At 36.5% G+C, this 26,967-nt stretch overlaps 1 pseudogene; it reads right to left on the reverse strand.

The window, feature by feature from the left end:
- Positions 1–9,480: 9,480 nt before the first annotated feature.
- LOC141519300 (actin, cytoplasmic 2 pseudogene) lies at positions 9,481–10,041 on the reverse strand (annotated as a pseudogene).
- Positions 10,042–26,967: the final 16,926 nt, after the last annotated feature.

The following is a 26,967-nucleotide window of genomic DNA, read 5'->3' on the forward strand; positions in this document are numbered from 1 at the left end:
CTCTCCCTCCTCTTTTTTCTTCCCCCTCTCCATTTCCCTCTCCCTTCCTGATAAGAAAGGGAGAAGGGCAGTCATTTTTAGCAAAAATGAGAAGCTTGTATCACCTATGGATTTCATTTATTTATTCTCCCTTTCATTAGAATATAAATACAACTAACACCTTTAAGAACTCTCACCTTAAACCAATAGTAAAAAAATGCTCCCAGTGCTTCCTATAGCAGTGGGTAGTGAGATAGATTCAGTCAGGAAGACCTTAGCTTTGATGACATTTGTTCTTTTTTCTAAGAAGATCATAACATCAGGGAGGAGATATCATAACAAATGAATTGATTTTGAGTGAGGGGAGTGCTGTACTAAGTCACCAGCCTCACTTTTTCCTCTGGAGCCATCTGGGTCAAATGACCAGATATGATTGGATTGACTGGAGATGATCCTGAATATGAGGTTATGAAGGCTAAGTAACTTGCCCAAGGTCATGTAGCTAATAAGTATCAAGAGTCTGAGTCCAAATTTGAACTCAAGTTCTCCTGATTCCATGGCTGGTCCTGCTGTACCACCTAGCTGCCCGGGGTACCTCTGTTTTAATCCTACCTCAGATGCTTATTAGATTTGCTTCCTTTCCTCATAGACAAAATCATTTTACTCAAACATAAAATGGAGATAATGATAGCACCTACTTAACAGGTTGTTTTGAGGTTCAAGGTGAAATAACACATGAAAAGTCTGTGCAAACCTTTAAGCAAGTATAAAAGTTGAAATTGTAACATTGATAATGAAGATGAGAGGTATTCTCATTGGGTGGGAAGTTGCTTCTGTATTTTGAAGTTTGCAAAGCATTTTGCTCAGTATCTCTGTGAATTTCAAGAGTGCAAGTATAATTATTCCCATTTTACAGTAGAGGAAATTGAGGCAGTAAATTGACTTAACTCTATCATAGATTTAAGCAATGTCCAAGCTAAGATTCATCTCTCCTGCCTTCAAACCTGGACTCTTGTTACAATATGGCATTATGACAGCTGATGCTTAGTGAACTGCTATAGGTACAAAATACATTGAATGCATTGATTATCTCATTTGATCTTCTCCATAAATCCTGAAAGGAAAGTAAGAAAATTGGTATTTAGAGAAATTTCAGTAATCAATCAAGGTCACACATGTAGAAAGTTGCAGAGTTAGAATTCTAAACCAAGTCATCTTGATCCTAAATCCAGTGTCTCATTGTCCCCTCAAACTCTGACCTCCCACTCATAACATGTCAGAATTAAGTAATGCAACAAAATTATGTGGTAGATCTAAGAGATTTCTAACAGGTCATCTTTAGAATAGAATGAGACATGGACTGGTAAAGCCCATCCATATTTATTTGTACCTTTATAAATTCTCATTTTTGTGTGGTATTCAGAATGGTGAACCTGAGACGGTTTTGTTATCACTTCATAAAGCACTATGAGTAGGGAATGTTGGACATAAGGAGGATTGACTGAATCCAGACAGGAGCCATAGATAGGAATGTTGTACACATGGGGTTTGGTAATAATTATGGGACACACAAAATGTAAATAATAGGAAGCCTGGGATCCCTAATATCTCCACATGCTACAGCCCAGAATCCTCAGAGGAGAACTATATTCTCCTAGCAGGCAGGGGGTAGACAAACTGAGAGCCTGGCCCTCCAGTTACACTGGTCTCCAGCTGATCCAACTCCTCCAGCCTCCTACTCCTTAACCCTGAATTTTTTTCCTTTGGTTTGAGTTCAGGATGTTAAATGAGTAGTTTCTCTTTGCAGGTGCTGTGATCAGGTGCTCTTATTCTATATATAAAACTATTGAGCTCATGTGCAGATACCCAGAAAGCTCAATTAATCCCAAACGTCCTTTCCCACAGAGATATCCCAAAATAAAACCTTAGGCACACATAAAATGACTTAACCATTTCCTTGACTTAGTGACTGGGTTCAGTTTGTGCAAGATTTTCTGCAAGGTCTGCTGAGCTTCTGTTTTCTATGTCCATAGAGTATGTGCTTCAGCTATGGAAATGACATTTTTAGGAAGGACATTGATAAACTGGTAAACATCTAAGTAATTAGGAAGGAAGGCAGCATAGAGGAATATTGGGAAAGAGCCCTGGGAAAAGGCAAAGTTAGGGGATTTGGACTCAGATTCTGACTCTCTCTCTCTCTCTCTCTCTCTCTCTCTCTCTCTCTCTCTCTCTCTCTCTCTCTCTCTACCTTTACGACCTAAGATCCTGGAAGATCTAAATATAGGACCTTATGATCAGGCTGACCAAAAGCTTGATATCACAGAGAGCAACAACAGTAGAAGAACTATAGCAAGAGGGAGACCCCAACCTTTCAGGAATAAATAAAAGGCAGGAGCCAGCAATAAAACTCATGAACCACACTAATGCATAAAGTATGGATAATAAGCAAGGTGAACTTGAGATCCTAATATAAGGAGGCAAATTTGCCTTCATAGGCACTAATGAGACTTGATTGGATGAGATGCATGACTAGAATCTGATCCAGAAAGGATTTTTTTCTTATTCCAAAGGAACAGGGTAGGTAAAAGGTGGTGGTGGTGGTGGTGGTGGTGTGGGGGCAAGGGCTTTGATAGTTCATCCATGGTGAAAATGATTCTACCTATGTGGAATAAAACTTTATATTCAGAAGATATATCAATGAATATGAAGAAATTCATTAATTAAGTAATGCTATAATATCTATGTGGCACAGTAGATAAAGGAATGAATTTGGAGTTAAGGACAACTTGGGTTCAAATTCTGTTTTAGTTGATTACTAGCTATGTAACCTTTATCCAGTCATTCAACCTATCTCAGCCTCAGTTTAATCATCTGTAAAATGAGGCTAATACTAATACTATAGCACCTATCTCAAGGGTTGTCGTGAAGATCAAAAGAGATAATGTATGTTAAGTTCTTAACAAAACCTATTTTGTCAACTATTATAAATATGATTATTTTTATTCTTTTTGTAGTAAGTGGTGGAGAGAACATTTAAATGAAAATTGGTGGAATAAAGAAACAAATGATATTATTATCCAAGTATGCTAGACCACCTGAATAAAAAGAATGAAGCAGATGAAGAATTAGGGGGAAAAAGATGCTAAGGCTGGTGATGGGGAACTTAAGTTAGTCCAAGCTCCTCCGGGACTCTCCTCTTGACAGGCTTATAGCTTCTAAACTTGCCTTATTGCTAATTTCATCTTTCAAAAGATGGTGGAATTAGGGACAAGAACTTTTTTGCACCTGATTTCACCAACAAGAGGGAACTGGCTGCCCAATTAAGACTGATGGGAAGATCTAATAATGAAATTCTGAAGAACACTAAAAGAAACAATTCCGAAGAGGAAGAAAGGGGACTAGTTAAAGAGAGATAAATATGGGATGTTATCATCAAGTGGGTGAGATTTTTAATATATATAGAAGATGAAAGCAAGGAAAGCATTGAAGGATAAATGCAAAAACATGTGTGGTTATAGCCACTAATAGCAGGGAAATCTAAAGCTAGCAAAAACAGTTTTTTTCCTTTTTCTATATTCAGAAAAAGAAGAGAACTGAAAAGGGTGAGACTTTCATTACTTCAGGTGAGTATAATAAAGATAGCTTATGGTGGTGAGAATGCATGGATGCTTAAATTTTATTTAGTCTTTTTGGCTTGGAAGCATTGATTAAAAATCATTAACAGGGAGTTGTGACCCGAGATGCATAGAGGACCAGTAAGAGAGCACCTAGCTATTCTTGATGAGTTGAAATCACTTGACCAAGTTGAAATCACTTGACCTAATTGAACTAAATTTTAGGGAATGAATAGCAGATGCAAATGCTGAGCCATCCTCAGTAATATTTGAAAGGGGGTACAGCAGAATTGAAGAAGAGCAAATGTTGTAGTTTTCTTAAGAGAATGGAATCATCAGGATAAAGGTTTCTGTTTTGACCCTTCTTCCTAAATACCAATGAAGGTGAAGTAGTAGAATGGGCAAAGTACTGAACTTAGAAGATTGAGGTTCAAATCCATCACTTAAGAGGTAAATGGACACTGCAAAGATGCTTCACTGCCTTAATTTCCTTCTCTTCAAATTCATGAATGGTTCTCTATTCTCAAGGGTCTCCTAGTTCATCCCTCCCCTTAAATAAAAGGATGCAGTTTAGCCTCTGGTCTCTAAGCTCTGTGTTCATCCCTTAGGATTATGACTTCAGCTCCTTCTAAGGAAATTATAAGTAAGCCCTGGGTTCAAGTTTCATGGTTCTCTTTGGGAGAATGATAGGGTAATGAATATGACTAAACTGTAAAATTAGTAGTACCTAGAGAGATCTTTTAACCTTCTATTCCATAACTACTATAACTGTGAAATATTACATCCTCCTCCCCCAGAGCCTTTCCTACTCTCCTTCATATAATGATCAGTAATGACAGACTCACAGACAATGAGTGTAAACACATTTTTTAAAAGTGAATCATGCTTACAAAATACCAACAGCAGAGGTGGATAGGAAAATAGGATACTTACCACCCCCAGTTCTGCCCAAATGAACTGAGGAAGGAGAGAAGAGAAAAGATACTCCAGTTGAGGAGGGGTAGAGATGGGAAGTTTTCTCCTGATTAGGCCTTCCTTCAGTTGTTCAGTTCAGTTTGCCATGGGAAATGATGCTAGGCACCCCAGGGGGAATCCTGCTGCTCCCCATCCCATTGACCAGTGTCTGCCTTGTGTCTAGGGGTGTGTTGGTAAATGTTTTACAACCAGCTGCCTGGCAGTACACATTTTTTAGTTTAATCACCATTCTCTATTACTTTCTCTATTACTTCAATTCTAGATAATCAGCAAAACATTAAATCAAGCCTTGATTTGTAGTGTTTGAGAATTTTGAGGTGTAAGTTTTTCATGCTAAAAATTTAACAGTCCAGGAACTAGGTGTGAGCTGGCTGATAGACCTCTGCCTGCTTCCCTTTCTTTCATAGTTCCTCTTATTTCTTTTCTAACTGTGCTGTCTCAGTTGAAGGCCCTCTTCTTCTACCAGACCTTATGCTTTCAGTCCCAAATGTCATTTGATGAATCCTTCATCTTTGGAAAGTGGGAGGGATTGGAGGGGAAAGTAATATAATTCCCAAAGTACTTACCTTTTATCCAAAACTGCTTGTTGTAGTGAAGTCTGAAATCCTGACCATGTCTACAGGATGTTAATAAAGGGACAACAGTATTTTAGTTACCTACTTTGTGAGGATAAAAGGACATACCAAAATATTGGAATAGATTTTTGCTTTATTTAATGTTGCTATTATCTACAACAATATAGATCATAACCCATCCATACCTGACCATTCGGCTCGTTCGTATCCTCCTGAAGTTACATCTAGAGGGGATAAATGTGTTTTCCTCACATTTTTGACATCATAGTGGACCATTCATGTCATTTATTGTTTATTCATGTCTCTATATGCTCATTGATCTTATTCCCTGTAAGTGCTTTGGATAGTTATTTTGTTATCAGTGTCCCAGAATTTGTATCCCTTCTTAGCCCTATAGTTCCTACACTGTTATTCCATTGTCCTGATGTGCCACTTGGTCCACTATTTCCTTCAATTTAACCTTGTCAGTGTCCTACTCCATCTATGCCACTTTTCCCACTATGACTCCTAGGACACATGATTCTCTGATTAATCTATTATTATTATTCATTGTTATTAAATTATTAATTAATTATTATTAAAATAATTAATAATAATTAATAATATATTATATTAATCTATTTGTTTAGACTTCTTGTGATGTTTATTTACCAAATTCTGGTTTTTCCTGAATTGGTCAGTAAAATTTAATAAGCACCTAGTCTGGTTCAGACACTTTGCTAAGCTCTGGGGTTGCAAAAAAAGAGTCAAAAATAGTTGTTTGGTAATCTTACAGGGGAGAAAATCAACCAACAAGCATGGTATGTATAGGGTAAGCAGGAAATAATTGGAGGAAGGCACAAAAATTAAGAAGAATTGGGGAAGGCTTCCTATAGAAGATAGAATTTTGGTTGAGATTTAAAGGAAGCCAAGAGATAGGGATGACTGAGGGCATAGGAGATAGTCAGAGAAAATGCCCAAAGATGAAAAAGATTGATAGATTGTTAGTAGAACAGTCAGGCTGCCAAAAAATATAAGTAATGGCACTGTATTCCACCTCTTCTGTTCCAGAATTGATTGTAATATATCCCCTGTCCCTCAATCCCTAGGTACTGGAAGTAGAATTAGACTACTACCCTACTTGCTATTAATATTTCCATGCTTGTTTTCTATTGAAATCATTCATCAGCCACACTTTTGATGTTACTTCAATCCAATTTATCTTCCAACCCACATCCTGGCACTTTTGATCTGTACAGTGATACCAGACTTGTCTTTGCTATCCCTGCCTTAAGCTTCTTTTTCCAATCCATTCTCTATACAGCTGCCATAGTGATGTTCCTAAAACTCTGCTATCATGACTCTCTCCTCTAGTGGTTCTATTTATGTCTAGAGTCAAATATAAATGGTCCAGTTTGACCTTTAGATCTCTACACAACCTTGTGTCTTCTTACCTTCCCAATTAAGATTCTCAATGGAACTGATGACTAACTCTAGAAGGATTTAATCTCCTTGTTGGTTCTGCAAAATTGGTTGCCTCAGGAATTGCTAATGCATGGATTTTGACATGTATATTTACTTTTGTACTGAAGTTATTCATATCCTGAAAATCAAAGTATTATATTAAAGTATCAAATCATAGATTATTACAATTAGTCCAACTGCTTTGCCTTTTGATAAGAAAAATGAGATCTAGAGAGATCAGATGATTCACCTAAAGTAACACCATGAGTTAGTAGCAGAATTAGGATTAGAACTACATCAATCAATTAATCAATATGCATTTAATAAGTAGCAACTGTATTGCAAGCATAGTGGAATGTGCACAGTGCAAGAATACAAATACAAAAAAGAGATAGTTCCTTCCCTGTAGGAGGTTATTATATTCTACAGGGAAAAAGAACACACCACATCTGTAGTTAGAGAGGCTTCCAAATCACATTTATGGAACTATGACCTTTGGCAAGCCACTTCACCTCTCTGGCTCTCAGTTTCCTAATATATAAAATGAAAGAGTTGGACTAAATGATTTTTAAATCTTGTCCAGCTATAAATCCTAAAATAATAGTATAGTACTCTTTTTACTATCCACTGCTTTCTTTCCTTGTGTCTCTATCTTTTCTAAAAGTGGAGAAGCTTCATTACCTGGTTTTTGCTTTTGATGGATTTGAGGAGTATTGTAAAGGAAAAGGATGACCTTGGTGAACTAGGGACAAAAACTTCAGCATCCTAAGTGGGAAAAGACAAACTAGCATTTATAAACACAGATCTAAATCGTATATATTAATTACCTACTACATGTGAGGCATTGTATTAAACTTTGGGAAATACATTTATTAAAATGAAAGATATTTCAGGGGAAGCTAGGTGGTGCAATGGATAGAGCACTGGCTCTGAAATCAGGAGGACGTGAGTTCAAATCTGATTTCAGACACTTATTAATTGCTTAGCTGTGTGACCTTGAGCAAGTCACTTAACCCCATTGCCTTAAATTAGAAAAAAAGAAAAAAGAAAGAAAGAAAGATTTTCCCTGATCTCAAGGATTTTGCAGTCTAAGAGGAGAGCACACAGAAAGGGGGGAAGAAAATGGTGGGGGGGAGGGCAGGGATTATCTTCTTCCATGGAATTAAAACCAGGAATCTTTGCAGATGCAGTTGGTTTAGCTCAAAATTCAGTTTCTGCCCTCTATAGATATTGGAAGGAATTTGGTACTCCTCCCTCCAAACCTCCAATGAGATGGGAGAAGAGACTGAGGGAGGTGAGTCAATCAAAGCTTGAGTTAGTAATGGTGATGAGCTTATTTTAGGGAGGGCATCTTGTTCCTTAAGTTGAAATCAGGCAGAGAATAAATACACTGATGGAAGACATTTGTTTGCAGATATATGTGTATATGTATGTCTCTAGATAGTTTATACATCACTGAGACCTACAGAAAGTTTTGCTATCCTAAGCATAATTGTGCTATTGATAATTCCCATCCCTGAATCTACTACCAGTAAATCAGGAGCTAGAGAACCTCAAGGGCCAACAGTGACCCTGGGAAAAGCCCTATCTTGTGTTTTTACCTCGCCATAGCTGTGACCATCACACAAGTCCATACAAACAGAGCTCTTGGGAGGTGGACCAGATCTGTTGATCCCCCCCCCTTTAATTTATGTACTTTTTATTTGAATTGGTCTTAAGTCATTGTACAAGTAAGTTTTTCCCCTCCCCCCCAAATTCTGGCACCAATCTCATAAAAGTTATAGGAAGATTGTAAAGTCTTCATTCACATCTTTGTGGGGGCAGGGAGGGAATTTGGGAAGTCATTCATTATGAATGACTATAAAAAAAAGAGAAACAAGAATTAAAACAGAAGATACAAAATGTTGGTTTTTTAAAAAGGATTACATTAAAGCAATACTAGTACCTTTCCTCCCATCCTTATCCCTACCCCCATCTGGATTTTTGCTAAGTAATTTCTTTGTTCTTGTAGAGCAGGACAGCCTTCACAGAGACAACTCACTCTCTGCCACAATATTTAAAATACAATACTTGAAATGACTGTTAAAAATGGATAGTTGAGTCCTAAAGATATGCTAAAACTTTTGGGATGTTTGTCTCCAGTATACTTGGACTGGTCATCACTGTCACCATTCCAATTTTAAAATCCTGAATCAAGTGCCAAAAACAAACAACAAATAATACTATGCCAATCTCATCTCATCTCTCTCTTTTTTGGGGGGCAATTATCAAGTCACTCTTTGACAAAACAAAGCAAACAAAAAAGAACAACCCAGCAAACAACCAAAAAATGAACCACAAACAGTCAATGACCTGTTAGAAACCTTGTGGTGGAAAATGGAAGGTCCAAATTCATCATACTCTTGCTTGTGGATCCACACATTTACTGGAAGGTGGAAACAGATGCCATGATCAATCTAGAGTATTTATTCTCAGATGGGGCAATGATCTTATTTTTCATTGTGTTGGGTCCTAGAACTGTATCCTGTCAGCAATGCTTGGGTACATGGTGGTATTGCTAGACAATCCAGATCCTTATGGATGTCAACATCCCACTTCATGGTTGAGTTAAAGGTAGTTTCATGGATTCCATAGGATTTCATACCTAAGAGAGATGGTTGGAAGAGAACTTCTGGGCTTTGGAGTCTTTTTTTGCCAATGATGATAATCTGACATAGTTTTTTTTCCAGAGATGAGGTAGTTGTAGTACTGGTCATCTCCCACTCAAAGTCAAGGGGGAAATGACACCAGCTTCTCCTCAGTGTCACAAATAATTTGCCTCTAAGCTATGCTAGAGAAATTGTCTCCTCTCTTGATCAAGATCATTATGAGGTAATCCATAAAATCATGGCCAGTCAAATCCGCATAGAAGATGGCATGAAAGGGACATAACTTTTATAGATGGACATGGTGTGGATCACACCATCACTGAAGTCTATCACAGTACCAGTGGTAGACATACAGGGCAATACAAGAGGCATATAAGGCCAGCACAACCTGGATGGGAATGTATATGATTTGGGTATTGAATGTCTCTAACTTATCTGAGTTTGATAATCTGAGTTATTCTTCTCTGTTGGCTTTGGGATTTTGGGGGGTTTCTGTGAGCAGTATAGGATGCTCTTCAGGGGACACACAGAGCTCATTGTAGAAGGTGCAATGCCAGATCTTCTCCATGTCATGCCAGTTGGTGACAAAACCATGTTCAGTGAGGTACATCAGGGTCAGAATACTGTTGCTCTGGACGTCATCTCCTGTGTTGCTGTTTTTCTGACTCATACCCACCATGATACCCTGATGCCTAGGGTATCAATAGTGGAACAGAAGACCGCTTGAGGGGCATAGTTTCCTGCAAAGCCAGTTTTGCACATTCCAGAGCCATTGCAAACAATGAGAACAGCAAAATTCTTATCCATGGTAAACTTTGAAGTGGCAAGTTTAAACCTTTAAGAAAAAGAAGAGATGGTGCTGCACCTGGAGGCAAGGGGCGGGGGGGGGGGGGGCAAGTGTATTCTGGGTGGATGAGCTCACAGCTAGAGCTGTTGATTTTTTTTTGCTGTTAGACCCCAGCAAGCATTGAAGAGAGACATTAAGGTTTTTTCCTGGCCTCTAACCTAGTTCAAACAGTTCCCACAAGCAGCTCAACAACAGACTGGTGATTAAAACTCAGTCTTTAGATTCCTTGCTGCTTAAGAGTAAAGATGAGAGTGATAGCTGCTCAATGATGGGATTCCACAATAGCCAAGAGACCCCATGTGGCTCAGAAAGTGGATTGTTCTTCCTTTATAATTCTATAGCCTAGATTCAGAAAGAGCAGCAAGTTGTAGCAAAAGCCAGCAGATCTCTAGATAGAGAGGTTATGGTTTTAGGAGGCCAAGCTTTGAATGGGCAAGTCATGGAAGACAACATGGCAGAGTGGTTAAAGAGCTTGGATGCAAGAAGATAGGGTTTTATTTTCTGCCTCTGATATTTACTAGCTAGGACAACCTGGATTTAACCTTAGCCTGAGTTTCCTCATCTGTAAAAGGAGATACTTTGACCAGGTAGCTTCTAAGATCTCCTCAAGCTCTCCTATAAGTCATATATAAGCCTATAAGTCATAGATAATCTTTCTTTGCCTCTGTTTCCTTATCTGTAAAATGAATTAGAAAAAAGGAATGTTAAAACCAGTTTAAACTAGGTCAGAGATTCTGACACTAACAAAAATGTTTTCAATAATGAAGCCACTGGAGAACAGGGGAAAAGTAGAAAAGAAATATTGAGGAATACTGCTGTAAGCTGTGAATGTGATATGTGCCAAAAAAAAGAAGAGTGGAAAGATAGTGTGGAAAGATAGTATATTCTACTGTACTTTAGTAAGAGAATTGAATTCTAGTTTGTCAGCATTTATTAGACACCTACTGGGCAGTTAAGTAGCCCAATGAATAGACTCAGAGATGGAATATCAGGTCCTGTTTAAGAAAGAGCAAGAATGGGGTTGCTGCATGGCAAAGTGGACAGTGTATTAGCCCTGAAGACAGGAGGACCTAAGTTTAAATTCAGTCTCAGACTACCAGATGTGTGACCCTGGACAAGTCCCTTAATACAAATTGATGAGGAGAAGGGAAAAAAAAAACAGCATAAAGGTCAATGGATCTTAGTGACTGGATCTTTGTATAAGAGAAGAATAATGAAGAGAAAAGAATGAAGAAGAGAATTAAAAAAGTATAAAGAAGAGGAAATAAATAAGAAGAGGAAAGGTAGGCTAGGGCCAGGTTGTAAGTGTTTTGTTGGGCTAGCTCACTAAGGATAACTCTTAGAATGTTGTCTGAAGAAACAGCATTTTGCAATAATGAAACAACATTATAAGGTAATAAGACCCTCTCTACAAAACTGTATGGGTAATTGTCCATTGATTACATTGTTCCTAAATAACAAACTGCCTCCTGTAACATTAAAGCAAATGAACAAAAAATATTTATGAAATGCCCACTATGTACCAAATATAAAAATAGAATAAACCCTGCCCTGAGGAACTTACATTCAGGGAAAACAGCTTTGTATATATACATACATACATACATACATACATACATACATACATACACATACATATATATGTGTGTTTATAAGCAAACTATGGAAATTCAAGACAAGTAGGGGTGTAAACATTAGCATCTGGGGGATATATCAGGTAAATATTTCTTAGCCTAATATAATTTCTGTAGAACTGGTTAGCAATAAATGTTTTCAATTCAAATTATAATTAAGGGTATGGGAAGTTAAACCACTACTTGGCTACATATCTCCCATAGATACTTCACCTTTAGCCTCTCCCTCAAAGTTCATAGTTGTAAGGGACTCCGACAAACTTCTCTTGACCATCCAGTCTTTCCTTAAAGACCCTCACTAAGGAAGAGTTCTCTTCCTCCCAAGCTCTTTTCCTCCAGGTCCATCCTATTAAATCTGTCAATAAGCATTTTGAAATGCTTTCCCAGGAACTGGGAATACAAAGAAAGGGAAGACAGTCAGTCCCTGCCCTCGAGGATCATACATTCTTCTCACCCATGCCTAGAAAATAACCATACTTCTCATTTTTGTTACCTATTTATCTACAAGTGACCACAAGTGTCTGAATAGGTAAATGGTAAAGTGTACCAAAGGAGCACTTAGGTGGTACAGTGGATAGAGCTCCAGGACTAAACTCAGGAAGATTTGAGTTCAAATTCAGCCTCAGGTACATACTAGCTGTGTGACTCTGGATAAGTCACTTAATCCCATTTGCCTCAGTTTCTTCATCTGTAAAATGAACTAGAGAAGGACATGGCAAATCACTTCAGTATCCTTGCCAAGGAAAGCCTAAATGGGATTACAAAGTGTTGGGCATGACTGACATAAATCAGCCCAACAAGTTGTTAACCTTTGGTATTAAAACAAACATGAGATATTCTCCCCACTCAAAGAGCTTGTATTCTATTAGGGAAAACAATATATAGAATACAGGGAGAGGGTTTGGGCCTGTCATTTTCCTGGATTTTAGTAATTCCTGGGTAAAAAAAACTGCTAATGCAACTCAGCAGAGATGCAGAGTTTTAGAAAGTTGTCTGGAATTCTAAGAGGTTCCATGACTCCTCCAGGATTGTATGACTTCTCTGTGCCAGAGGCAGGACTTCCATCCAGTTCTTCTCTAGGAGGCCAGCTAACTATCCACCATTCCATACTGCTAATGTTGCCATCATTGTCATTGTCATAATCATCATCAAAATTATATTGTGCTTTACAAATTTTACCCCATTTAATTCTCACAACAACCTTGGTAGATAGGAAATATGACAATTTCTATCGGAGGAAACTGAGGCAAAGTGGAGTTTAAGTGATTCTCCTAGTGTTACACAGATAGTAAGTGTCTGAGGTTGAATTTATGTTCAGGTCTTCCTGAATCCCAGCCCAGAATCTATCCACTGTGACACTTAGCAGGTTTGTGTGTGTGTGTGTTTGTGTGTGTGTGTGTGTGTGTGTGTGTGTGATAGAGAATATATCCATCCTCATAACAAATAGAAACAAAGTAGTTTAGAGATGTGGAGGTTCCACCAGTTTGAAGGTTCAGGAGAGGCCTCATATAGAAGGTAACATTTGAATTGAGCTTTGAAAGAAGATGATTCTCCAAAGAGGCAACGTTGAGGTATAGAGGAGATCCAATATGAAAACAATAGAGATGCCTCTCCTCCTGCTTATGATATAATAGGCAAAGTCAACCTGTACCCAAGAAAGTATACTCTAAGAAAGAATGCATTAGATTCAAAACAATGATTTAAACAAAAATCCATTAAGTAAATTTGAGAAGGGAGGGATGACTTTCACCTTGAGGCTTCACACTTAGCAGAAATACCTGAACTGGGTCTTGAAGAAAGAGAATAGGAGCTACAAATGAGGAAAGAATATATTTCAATTGCAGGACCATCTACAGGAACATGCAGAGATGAAGAGAAGTAGAAATTGTCCGTGATCCCTACTAAACTGAATCCAAGATTGAAGACAACTCAGCAGTGTGCTCTAAAATTGGTGAGGCAGCAAAATTTTTGAGCAGCCTTGCATCTCCTTCTGAGGTCAGAAGTCCCCCTCTTAAACCTAAGACTGGCATCTAGTTACAAAAGCACTTTCCATCATTCCTTCCTTTTCCCTTGTCATTCTGGGATCTGCATTAAACTTTTTCTCATTTTTCCTGCCACGAAGGTGCTTAACTCAGGAAGGGCTGAGCCAGAATTTGCTCTAGAATAGAAAAATAGATAAAACAGTGAAACATTTCATAGAGAAGATAATAGTCATTTTTAAACCATTTTCTTTCTGTGCTGTGCAAGTCTAGTCTAACTAGATGGTTGATTTTCTGGTCTGTCTTAAGGCCAATTGTTGCCCAATGTCCACCCAGATTGAATTGCTGGAGGAAATCCCTCAATTCCTTTCATTTTTCTTGTTCCCCTTTGAAATGAACACACTTGTAGAAGAAACAATTCCCTTTTCACTAATTCCTTAGTGAAGCTGAGTTCCTCAGATCTCAGTGATGATGTTGAATTCTAATGGATTGTAGAATCATAGAATTTTAAGATGGGAAGAAAATTCAGAAGGTATTGTCCGACACTTTCATTTTATAGATGAATAAACTGAGGCCTTGATATGAAGAGATACCCACAATCTCATAAATATTTAGAAAAAAGTTGGAATTTAAACTCATATTTGCTTAATCCAAATTAGTGACTAGAGTTTTGAAACAGGATTATGACTTTTGGATGGCTTTTGCAAAAAAGTCTGTGAAGAAATTCCTATGATGAAGTCTTCCGACTTGATACTTTTTTCAAGAGATAGCTAGAGTTAGGTTACTTTATGTAGGTCAGTTGAACTCTCTGGCATTCTCCTTTTAGACATCTACAAAACTATGAGTTTAGATGATTTTATTTCTAAATTCTCTACCAGGGTTGATATTCCATGATTCTATTTTTTTCCTCTTTGAAAATTCTATCCCCTAAACCACTTCTTTAATTCTTCCCTATTGCAAGCAGTCTATGCTTTTGTGAGTGAGGATGCTTCTCATCTCTCCCTACTGGTAGAGATAATTTTTTTATTTCTAAATTCTCTGCCAGGGTTGATATTCCATGATTCTATTGTTTTCCTCTTTGAAAATTCTATCCCCTAAACCACTTCTTTGATTCTTCCCTATTGCAAGCAGTCTATGCTTTTGTGAGTGAGGATGCTTCTCATCTCTCCCTACTGGTAAAGATAATTGCTCCTCCTCACTTCAGGAGATTATTTCCTGATTTGATTGCTGTTGACAAATAATCCATCCCCTGATGGCCAACTTTCTGGGAACTCCTTATGATCTGCTACTACAAGTCAAAAGCATCTATGCAGATGCCAACCTTATCTCCTGGAACTCATCTAGTCTGATAATTCCAGCTCCCCTACCATCTAGTCTTCCTCCCAGAGGTTGAAAGATCAGTTATACAACTGAGTCTAAGACTGGACTTTCTGGGGATGAATGTTCATTCTTCCAGACTGCCTGTACCCCACCATGAAAGTCTGTCCTCTGCGCACCCCTTTCCCCTAAGCCCTGAACTGAATTTGGTCTAGATGCTAGAATTCATACTTAACCAATAAAGCGATATGTGTATGTGTACTTGTGTGTTTTCTGTAATCTTTTCTTAGTTGAGGATCTGAACCTTTGGATTATGTACTATTTCTCCAAAATGTTTCATCATTGTTTTTCTGATAATCTCCTTAACTTCCTTGAGGGTTACTTAGCTGGGAAATGGTTAGGTGGTTAGGTATACTTGGAGGATCAAAAGCTTGACATGAATTAGGAGGCTTTCTGAATTACTAATATTGAATCTAGGTTTGCGACCCAGTCAAATGGATATTCTCTAGAATAGGGGTCCTTAACCTGCTTTGTGTCAATGACCCCTTTGGCTATCATATGACTATGGATCCCTTCTCAAAATATTTTTAAATGCATAAAATAATGTACAGAGTTATAAAGGAAAGCAATTATTTTGAAATATAGTTTTCAAAATCGGTTTTCAAAATATCAAAAGACAAAGGGGTGATTCAATGACTCCCTGAAATCTAACCACAGTCTATGGATCCTAGGCTAAGATTTCCTGTTTTAGAGAAGAGTTGAAAACAATTACAACACAGTGAGGAGTTTTCTGAAGAGAGAGATATTGTTTTCCTTTGTAATCAGCAGATAGCAGGTCCCTCTGGGGTCCCATGAGGAATCAGAATGGATCAAATGATGATTTTCTGCTTCATCCCCCCCCACAGCATCAAATATAGGACATTATATACATTAGGTATTCAATGAAAACTTATTGACTGACTGGTTTCTTTGACCTATATTTTTAAAAAGGAAATCGAAGCTATTGTGTGGTCTGATTTACAGGCACACAGTAATGGAAAAGAAATCCAAACCTTTTCTAAAAAATGATTCTGAATTTGAATCTCTCCCAAATTTAACACTTTCTTAAAAATAATTTTAGATCATTTTTCTTTGAAATTAAATATTTGACATTTAAGATATGACTTCCCCCCCCCCCCCACCTTCTTTAACTGGTGTACTGGCTGGCCTAATGATACCTTAATCTCATTTGTGAGATACTAGACAAATATAGTCAGATACTGAAAATGTCTTTCCTGGAGATATATGAGAGTGGATGTTGTAGTTTTAAAAAAATTTTAAGAATTAGTTTTGTTGGGCGCGGCTAGGTGGCGTAGTGGATAAAGCACCGGCCTTGGAGTCAGTAGTACCTGGGTTCAAATCCGGCCTCAGACACTTAATAATTACCTAGCTGTATGGCCTTGGGCAAGCCACTTAACCCCATTTGCCTTGCAAAAACCTAAAAAAAAAAAAGAATTAGTTTTGTTTTCAATATGGGGAATATCTCTCTTAAGTCTGGATTATAACAAAGAGATTCTTCTCAAATAGAGATGGAATGAGATACAGTGAAAAGAGTCCTGGATCTGGGCCAGAAGACCTGGGTTCTGTTTCTACTTCTATCACTTACTAGCCCTAGGACTTTGGGCAAGTCAATAACTATTTTTTTAAAGATTCCATTTCCTCAGCTATAAAATAGAATAATTTCTGCTAAACCTACCTCACAGTGTTATTGGAATGATCTTAAAATATAAAATGTGAAACATAGTTTTGCAAGTGGTACAAAATCTCTGCTTGAGTAAAAAATAGAATCAAAGAATCTTTTCTTATAATGACTTTTCATAACAAATAATCTTTCTTCTCCAACTTGTATAGGGATCTTGTTTTACAACAGCAAAAAGCTATCTTTTCTAGGTTGAACTATATATTATTTGAGGGAAAGAAGGCAGTGGAGTAGCATATGATGGCTTGGTACACTTGAATTTGGGAAAAATGAAGCTCAAATAGCATATCTGATACTCATGTGTGACCATGGGAAAGTTAACTTTTTTGAATTACAGTTGTCTTTGGAAGACTACAGAGTATAGGTAGGCTGCAATCTGAATTGTTGAAAGAGAAAACTTATTAATTAACTGCTAAATGAAGGAAGAATGGGTTGCCTTTGGAAAAAAAGAGTGATTTTTTTCTATCCATGTCAAACCATTATCACCTTCCACTCAGACACTAAGAGAAAAAGTCCATGAGATCAAAAGTCCTGAGAATCACATTGCCCCCAGGACACTGACATTGTTTCTAATGCAGCCTTCACCAGTCATCATCAAAGAAAGCTATTCTATTGTGAGTGGGAATTGAATATTGCTTCTACAAATGTTGTAGAGACTCTTTCTCATCAGGAATCACAGTTCCTTAGGACCTGGAAAAGAAAGCTCTTGCAGCAAAATCTTTTAGAACTATGAAGTGGTCCAACACTTGAGTAATGAGTAGCGTATGAGATGATTCACTGGCATCTGCTTTACTGCTGCAACCAAAGTCTGTGGAATCTTCTGATTTTTGGTACAATCCATCTTTATCTTGTCTCCCTCATTAGATTGTGAACTCCTTGAGGATAGGGACTCTTATTTTTTATTTGTTTTCCTCAGAATTTAGCACAAAGTTTCGCATGTAGTTCATGCTTATTGTTGTCCCTTCATTCTCTGTGACAAGAGGGAACGAGCATAGATTTAGAGCAGGAATGGACCTTGTGTATCACTAAATCTAACTACCTCATTTAACTGATGAAGTCAGCAGATTCTAAATGACTTGCCCAATAAATTTCTCACAGGTGAGGTTTTGAACCCAGGTCTTCCTATTTCCAGTCCAGAACATTCTCTACATAAATGTTGAGAAAAAGATGAAAAACAGATTCAAAGAATTTTTGAGGTGGAGAGGAATGATTCTAGATTCCCCTGCTTTCCTCTGTTATCCAATTTATCTATAAGCATAGAGCTTGCTTTGTTTATATTTGATTGTATATTGTTTCCTCTATTAGATTATTAACTCCTTGAGGGAAGGCCCTGTCCTGGTCTCTATTTTTATCATCAGTGTTTAGTTGGGGTTGACAGTGCCTGGCAGTAGGTGTTACATAAACATTGATTGAGGAAGAAAGTTGAAGGAACTAATGTCATATGACCTGGAACTCCTAAGTAAATTAGATTTCATATAATTTCAGAATTGGAAGGACTTTTAAGGTGACTTAAAATGATCTGCCATCATTTTACAGATGAGGAAACTCAGGTCTGTAGTAATAAAGAGATTAGATCAAAATCATATTGTTCATTAATGACAAGTCTACAATTTAGCCCTATATCTCTGAACTCTAAATCCAGAATCTTCTGACTACAAATTCAGGGCCTTTCCTGATATTGCACATTGCCTTTCAATAGAAGGTACAATAATTTATAAAGCAAAGATGAAAAGGTGTGGAGTTAGGAGTTTGAAGAATGAGGAAAATGTATGGGAAAATAGTGTGGCATAATGGAAAAGAATTAGTGTTGCAAAGACAACTTCAGAACTTAAGGTCTTAAAGATAGAATAGTACAAAATGGAGATAGTATTCAGGATTTAGCTGTGGCAGTCCAAAAGAGGTGAAAGTCATTGGAAATGAGGGAGTCAAATTGTGGTTTTTCTCAGGGACCAAGAAAAGAGAATCTTTTCTCTAATCTGATGGGGGAATAAATTGAAACTAGAAGCTTGATTAATTTGGGAAAGTGAACTCTAACAAAATTGAAATTTAAATGTGTGTGTGTATGCACATATGTGTGTAGTCTATTTATACATGTATTATATACACATATACATGCATTCTGATTCTTAAGGTTCCTCTAATCATAGTAAAATAGATTTGCATTTTCAAAACTGGCTTTCAAGTGATGTATTGTTGACCTACTATGATGGATCTTGTAAAATAGATGCTGAAGTAAGCAAGATCACTCACTAACTTAAGTTTGAGGTCTAAAGAGGGAAGAACACTTTTAATCCCTTGGATGGTGAGGAAAACAGTGGACAGCAGCTTATTAACTTTAGTTTCCACCAAGGGAAGGGGGACCTCATTGAATTCCTCATGAGAGATGGCTAAGGGATTAATTCTGGGCCCGTCACTCCAGATAGTCTAACTTCTCAAATCCCATAGTATTTATGAACCTTTACTTCTTCACTTCATTTTAGCCACCGAACCTGAGCGCTAAAACAAAATTGATTTGCCACATCAAAAAATTGATTTACAAGTCCTACAAGGCAGCCGTTAACTCCAACAAATCAAATGCCAGATTTACAAATCCCCTAAAATGTACAATAAATGCCAAATAAAAACTTTCAATTTACCAATCTTTATTTGTTGGGAGCATAAATCAGAAATAAAGACAGAGTGGTGCTGGCATTGTGATGATGAAGTTTGAAAAATCCTGTTCTGTTTTTGTCATATATTCCCTCTCAACATTTGGTCTCCTATTTTTAAGTGGACTTTTGGCATTAACACATATTTCAAAATAGTATTAGTTGTAGTTTATGGAAAGCGATAGATTGACAGAGGTTCAACCCTCTCCCATAGAAAATACGCAGTAACATTTCACATGGATCATCAGAAAGACCTTGGGGGGCTCTTTGGGGTCAGTTTCTCACTCAACTATGTGCTATTCCAAAAGATGAACTTTTCCAATTTAATCTTTCAGGGCACAGGACAAAAGGGCTTGAGCCATCTAACTTATGGGTTGACAACTCTGAAGCAACTGGACCCCCTCTGTCGGATTTGGCATCAGATGTGGCTCCAAGATACCTTCCCCTTAGATGCTTCCCTGATCTCTGTCTGCACAAATTTTAGCAGCCATTAAAAATCTACCTTCTGTGCAGGGGGAAGATGAAAGCCCTAGAGGTGACAGATTCCAATTGTTTCATGGGCTTATGTACTTTGTCTTGATTGTAGAATTCCTGGGTTAGCCATGCATACTGAAACAGATATACCCTTTCTGTTCACATGGTACCAAGGGGCTGAAGCTTTTCAAGTTCTTATTTTTTTTCTTTTGAAATTTTTTCCATCATTAAAAATTTACCTATTTCCCCTCCTCCCTCCCCCTTTGAACTTGAACAGCTATAGGCCATTGAAGATAGGTAAGGGCAGTTTGAATGATGTTTTGAAAGGTGATGGTAAAAATTCCCAGAGGAAATTAAATTGATCACAGTAAAAAGGAGGGTGGGATTTGAACTTGGCAAGAGGCCTTTCCCCTTTCTGGTTTGTGTCAGGTACCTCCTCATCCTTCTCCCTGCTTTTTCTCATTACCAAGTGTTCCCTCCTCTTCTCCTCTCTTTTTTTCCTTTCTCTAAGCAATATGGAAAGTGGATTGAATATGTGGATAGGAGAAAGGAAGAAGGAAGAAAAAAAGCCAAATTGTTGTCGTTTGTTTCCCCCATCTTGAACTCTTCTTTGAGTCAGTAATTTGAGCCTCTCATCTCTACCTTATTAGTTTTAGACTCATCTTGTTAGGGTCAATGTTCTCTCTTCTCAAGGCTTAAATGCTATTATTCTAAGTGCTCATAAATATCAGTAGGAAAGAGAAATTATATAATATGAAAATTGAAAGACTTTCTGAGTTAGTTTCCCCTCATTAAGATACCTGGCTTAACTGTCAGATACTTTGAAGCCCCAAAGCCCCAAGAGGAAATGACCCTTTGAAGTTCATTAGGTGAACATTAAACCTAGAAAGGGGGAAAAAGAGAAAGGCAGTATTTAAGCACCCAACAAATTGTTACCAGGAAGGCTGATGAATCTTTTAATTTAATTCCTTTCATAGTCAAGTCCATACCTTCTCTGGGTCTCAATTTTTTCCTCAATAAAATGGAAAGGTTAGATTACATTAATATCTCTAGGGCCTTTTTCAGCGTTGGTTCTTTCTGCTTTTCTATATGGGCAGGGTGACCTCATATCAAGGATTCTGGACCCCTTTGCCAGTGTTTAGAAGCCTTTGAACTCCTTCTAAAATATTTTTAAATCCATAGAATAAAACAGAAAATAATAAATTGATTATGTTGTGTAGTTATCAAAATCTATATTTAAAAATTTTATAGTCCACAGGTTAAGAAATTCTGCTCTTGATCTAATAGCCTAGAGGTACAAAAATACTTGGACCTTGGGTGGGACATTTTTCAGAATCCTCAGACCTCTCTATAATGGGATGCCTTTGTTCTAAGCACACCTCTCTTTCCTATCTAGCATCCTACCATCCCCACTCCAAACTGACCTGGTCTGGAATCCTCTATATTAGGAATCTCCTATGCTAAACACTTTTTTCTCCTCTTTGAAATGCTTTTTTTCTTTATTTTTAACATTCTTTTTAAAAAATGAATTCCAAATTCTCTCCTTCCTTCCCATCACCCACCCGTTGAGAAGGAAAGCAATATGTTATCAAATATGCATTTGATGTAGTACAAAACACATTTCCATATTAGCCATGTTGCCAAAAAAAGAAAAATAAAGTGAAAAAGTATGTTTTAATCTGCATGCAGAGCCTATCACTTCTCCCTCTGGAAGTAGACAGCATTTTTCATCATAGGTCCTTTGGAATTGTCCTTGATCCTTATCTTAAAAAAAGTAACTAAAATTTTCCACAGTTGATCATTGCTACACTGTATACAAAGTTTTTCTTTTCCTTTTCACTTTATTTGTATCAGTTCTTATAAGTCTTATCATTTTTTCAAAAGCCATTCTACTTGTCATTTCTTATAGCAGAATAGTATTACATCATAGTCACATGCCATAACTTGTTTAACCATTCATTAATTGATAGGCATCTCCTTAATTTCTTGTGTTTTACCACCACAAAAGAGAGTCTATAAATAAGTCCTTCCCCCTTTTATTTGATCTCTTTGGGATGCAGACCCATAAATGTATTGCTGGATCAAAGAATATGTAAAATTTCATCTTCCTTTGGGAAAAATTCTAAATTTGTTGTCCAGAATGTTAAACCAGTTCACAACTCTGCCTACAGTGGATTAGAATATCTATATTTTTTTTCTGCATCCCCTCCAGCATTTGTTGATTTTTCTGTTATATTAAGCCATTCTATGGGTGTGAGGTGGTATCTAAAAGTTGTTTTAATGTGTATTTCACAAATCAGTTTAGAACATTTTCTCATGTGAATTATTTACAGCTTTGATTTATTATTCTGAAAACTACCTGTTCATATCCTTTGACCATTTATCAATTTAGGAATGGGTAGTATTTTTATAAATTTGTCTCAGTTCCTTGTATATTTGAGATATGAGGCATTTGTCAGGGAAACTTTGTGTAAAAAAATTTACCCTAGAACATTGTATATTGAATGATTATCAAGTATGATATATTTACTTCCTCTCATCAATTCAGTGATCAAAGACAATTCTAAAATACTGTGATGGAAAATTCTATCCACATCCAGAAAAAATAACAAAACAAAATCCCCAAATCTCTGGAGTCTGAATGTAGACCAAACATACTGTTTTTACTTTTTAAAACTTTTTTTATGTTTTTTCTTTCTCATGGTTTTTTCTTCTTTAGTTCTAATTTTTCACAATATGGTTAATATGAAAATATGTTAAGTATGAATGTATATCTATATCTATCTATATCTATCTATCTATCTATCTATCTATCTATCACCTATATTTGATTACTTGCTATCATGAGGGGGGGGGAGAATGGAGGTAGAAAGATGTAGAACCCAGTTTTTTTACAAAAATGAATGTTGAAAACTATCTTTGTATCTAATTAGAAAAAATAAAATAAAAATTTCAAAAACTATTTCCCCTAGCTTCCTGTTTTCCTTCTAATTTTTACATTGGTTTTGGTTATGCAAACCCTTTTACATTTCATGCAATCAGAATTAGCCATTTTACTTCCCATGAACTTCTCTATCTAGTTTTGTCATTAAACTCTTGCTTTTTCCATAGATCTGATCTCTACATTTTCTCATGGTCCCTTAATTTACTTATGATATCACTCTTTATGTCTTAATCATTCACCACTGTAACCTTATTTGGATATATGGTATGAGATCTTAGTGAATGCTAGTTTCTGCCAAACTACTTTCCAATTTTCCTGGAAATTTTTATGAGACGGTGAGTTTTTGCTCTGAACCTTGGATCTTTGGGTTTATAAAATAGTAGATTGCTATTATCATTTATTAATGTATATTTTGCTTCTAATCTATTCTTCTGATGTACCATTCAACTTCTTAACCAATTACAGATTTCTTTGATGATTTCTATTTTGTAATGTACTTTGAAATCTAGTACTGCTAGGTTGCTCATTTTTAAAAATTTATTCCCATTATAGTCTTTATCTTTTTTCTTCCAGATTAATTTCATTATTATATTTTCCAGTTCTGTGAAATAATTCTTTGATAGTATTGTTATTGTCCTGACACTGAATAGATAAAATAACTTAGAATCATCATTTTTATTATATTGGCTCAGCCTATCCATGAGCAATTAATTTCATACTTTCTTGTGGAAAATTCCCTGTTCCTTGTTATACTCAAGCAATCCTCATTGCCCATTTGCTGGTATATCTCTACCAGTGATATCAGAGACATAAAACTGGTCAAGTGTATCTGAATGAAAACCGATTTCCATTCTATAAAGTTCTATGTCTTTGAGCTCTCTCTGAACTGTGAGATGATGAAAAATTCAAGTGTTTTACACTCTCCTTGGGGGGGAGAATGATGAGAGGTTGGCATAAAAGTAGAGTCTAGAGAATGAATTCTTACAAATTCATCAGTGACACACCCCTCCCGACTTCTTCTTTTTCTGTGGCCTGAAAAAAGTTTCATCAGTTTACCCTTGATTTTCCTGTTTCTCTGTCCCTACCCCAGTATCCTTAATTCTTTCTGCCATTTATGAATCTTCATCCATTTAATCAATAACATGCTTGCTGTATTTTGGGCACTATGCTAAGCATTGGGGGAATACAAATAGAGGTAAAAGTTAGTTCTTGCCCTCAAGAATTTTACAATGTAATGGGAAGACAACATGTAAGCCATAAAGCAAGATATCTATATCTATCTATATCTATATCTATATCTATCTATGTCTATGTCTATGTCTATCTATCTATCTATCTATCTATCTATCTATCTATCTATAGGCTAAATAGGAAATAACAGAGAGAAAGCTATAGAAATAAAATGTATTGGAAAAGGGGTTTTTAGGTGGGACTTCATTTGGGGCTTAAAAAAATTTCAGAGGAGGGGGAATTTTATTTTAGGCATGAGGGAATGACCATAGAAAATGTCCAGATCCAAGAGATAGAGTGTTTTGCTCATGGGACACCAGGAAGCCAGTGTCACAGGATAGAAGAGTATGTATAGGGGAATATGCTGTCTGTAGACTGGAAAGGTATGAGGGGGCTAGGTTAACTGCCTGTAGTTCTGGATTTAGATAGTCTAGATAGGTCTGATGTCTTTCTTTGTGTGAATTAAAAAATGATCATATGATAAAAGCCTATTTTTTTTCAGAATCATCAGCCATTTACTTCTTTCTGAAGCCTTTAAATCCCAAAACAGTTGCAATTAACTTGGTAACCCAAGCCTACTAAGTGACCTAGCTCTCAAAAAGATTCAGGTCATTTCTGTGACTTTCAGTTCCTTTGTGGTTCTGATGCCTAAATTGGTTCCATTCCCTTCCTCCACTCCATTTTTTAAAGTATAGGTGTTTTTTTAAAAAATTCCATTTGTCTCTATATCATGATCATTTAGAACCTTTCTTTTGACAAAGAAAAAGCAATTAAGGAAAATCATCCAATTCAAAGACCAACCTGACAGAGGCCAGCTCTCTATCCTGGAAACCCCCTGGTTCTCTGCCATGAGGAGAGAATATTACACTATATTTAATTATTTATTCTTCAAAGCCTTCAGATTTTTCATTGATTTAGAATTCTGCTATGTTTGGTGGCCTTTGTATTTGCATTTTTGTAGTCATAGAATCATGCATTTAGATCTAGAAGGGACCTCAGAGACCATTAAGGGCAATTCCTTCTTAGTATACATGAGGAAAAAGAGGCACAGACAGCATGAGTGACAGTCTCAAGATCCCACAGATGATAAACTGCTTGGTTGATTTAGGAGTCGAACCTAAGTCTAGTGCTCTTTCCACTACCTGATGCTGCCTCTCAAATGCATTGTCTATGTTGTTCTTTTCCACCTTATTTATTTTAGAGGAGAAAATGGACTCTTAGAGAGACTAAGTACTTTGCCTATGACTCTGTGGTCTTCAAACTGCTTTCTTATGAGATGAGGGGTTTAACTTAGATCAGAGATTCTTAAACTTTTATATTGTGAATCCCTTGGACAGTCTGGTGAAGCCTATGTATTCCTTCTCAAAATAATGATTTGAAGCATAGAGTAAAGCAAATGGGATAAAATTCTTTATATAGGTAGCCTATCTCATATACACAATACATAAAGAATTTTGTCAAATTATAAGAATATTACTCATTCCCCAATTGATGAATGGTTAAAGGATATGAACTGGAAGTTTTTTGATGAAGAAATCAAAACAATTTGCAATAAAAAAGTTCTAAGTCATACATTAGAGAAGTTTGGATCAAAAGAGCCTTGTGATATCATTTTATGCTTTCTAGATTGACTAAAATAACATGGAAAGGGAAAACAACAAATGTTGGAGGGAAAAAATTGGGACACTAATTCATTGTTGGTGGAATTTTAAAATTATCCAACCATCTTGGAAAGCAATCTGGAATTATGCCCAAAGCATTATTAAACTTTCTATGCCCTCCAGCATATTATATCCAAAGATGATTAGGGAAAAAAAAGGAAAAGACCTTAAATGTTCTAAAATGTTTATAGCATCTCTCTCTCTATGGTGGCAAAGAACTGGAAATTACAGGGATGCCCATTAATTGGAAATGGCTGAATAAATTGTGGTAAATGATTGTGATGGAATACTACTATGCTCCAAGAAATGATGAGCTCATTGATTTAAGAAAAGCATAGAAAGGTTTGCATGAAAAAAAGAAGAGCAAAATAAACAGAATTGTATATAGTAGGAGCAATTTTGTTTTAAGAATGATTTTGAATGAATAGATTATTTTATCTATTATAAATATCCAAATTAACTGTAATGGTTATATGAAGAAAGATGATACTTGCATCCAATAAAGAACTAATAAATAGAAGTATGCCTAGAATTTATGCACATAAATATGTATATATTTGTATCCAATAGTAACCACCTCTAGGGCAGGAAGGAGGGGAAGAAAGAGGAAAAAAAAGAAATTTACATGACAATTTTGTTGTGTATTTGAAAGGAGTAGCAAGGAGTACATAGTAGATTGCAATTTCTTATATAATCATTTCTTTTATTATACTATGATGTAGAAATGTTAATTTTATTCCATAAATTAAAATTACATAAATAAGAGAAGCCAATATATTGGAAATAATGATTAAAATATATTAATATTATATTTTTATGTTGTCATAAACATAATTCTATCATGTCTATTATAGAATATATTATATTCTGTGATATATGTATGTATGTATATATGTATTTGAAACAAGTTCCCAGATTTCCAGGTTAAGAGCCTTTGATGATCTTCAGAAGAGAGAGTTATCCATTAATGCATGGAAAGGGGCAAATATTTAATACAATGGAAAGTTCCTTGGCAGGGGAGATGAGTTAAAGGACTTGAGTTTTAATCCAGTTTCTGCTACTATCAACTGGTATGACCTCAAACAAGTCACCACCTCTCTGAGTCTTCCCTTCCTCATCTGTTAAATGGGTAGATTGTATTCTCAAATCCTTGTAATTCTGACTCCTACAATGACCCTGCTGCTTTGTGTCCAGTCCAACGTGACTTGTGCTACTTAACTGCTCTTTGCCTGACTGTTCTATCTTCTAGGGAAAAAAAACG

This window comes from Macrotis lagotis, chromosome 3 (genome assembly GCF_037893015.1).
Source record: "Macrotis lagotis isolate mMagLag1 chromosome 3, bilby.v1.9.chrom.fasta, whole genome shotgun sequence".
In the NCBI taxonomy this organism is placed as follows: Eukaryota; Metazoa; Chordata; class Mammalia; order Peramelemorphia; family Peramelidae; genus Macrotis; species Macrotis lagotis.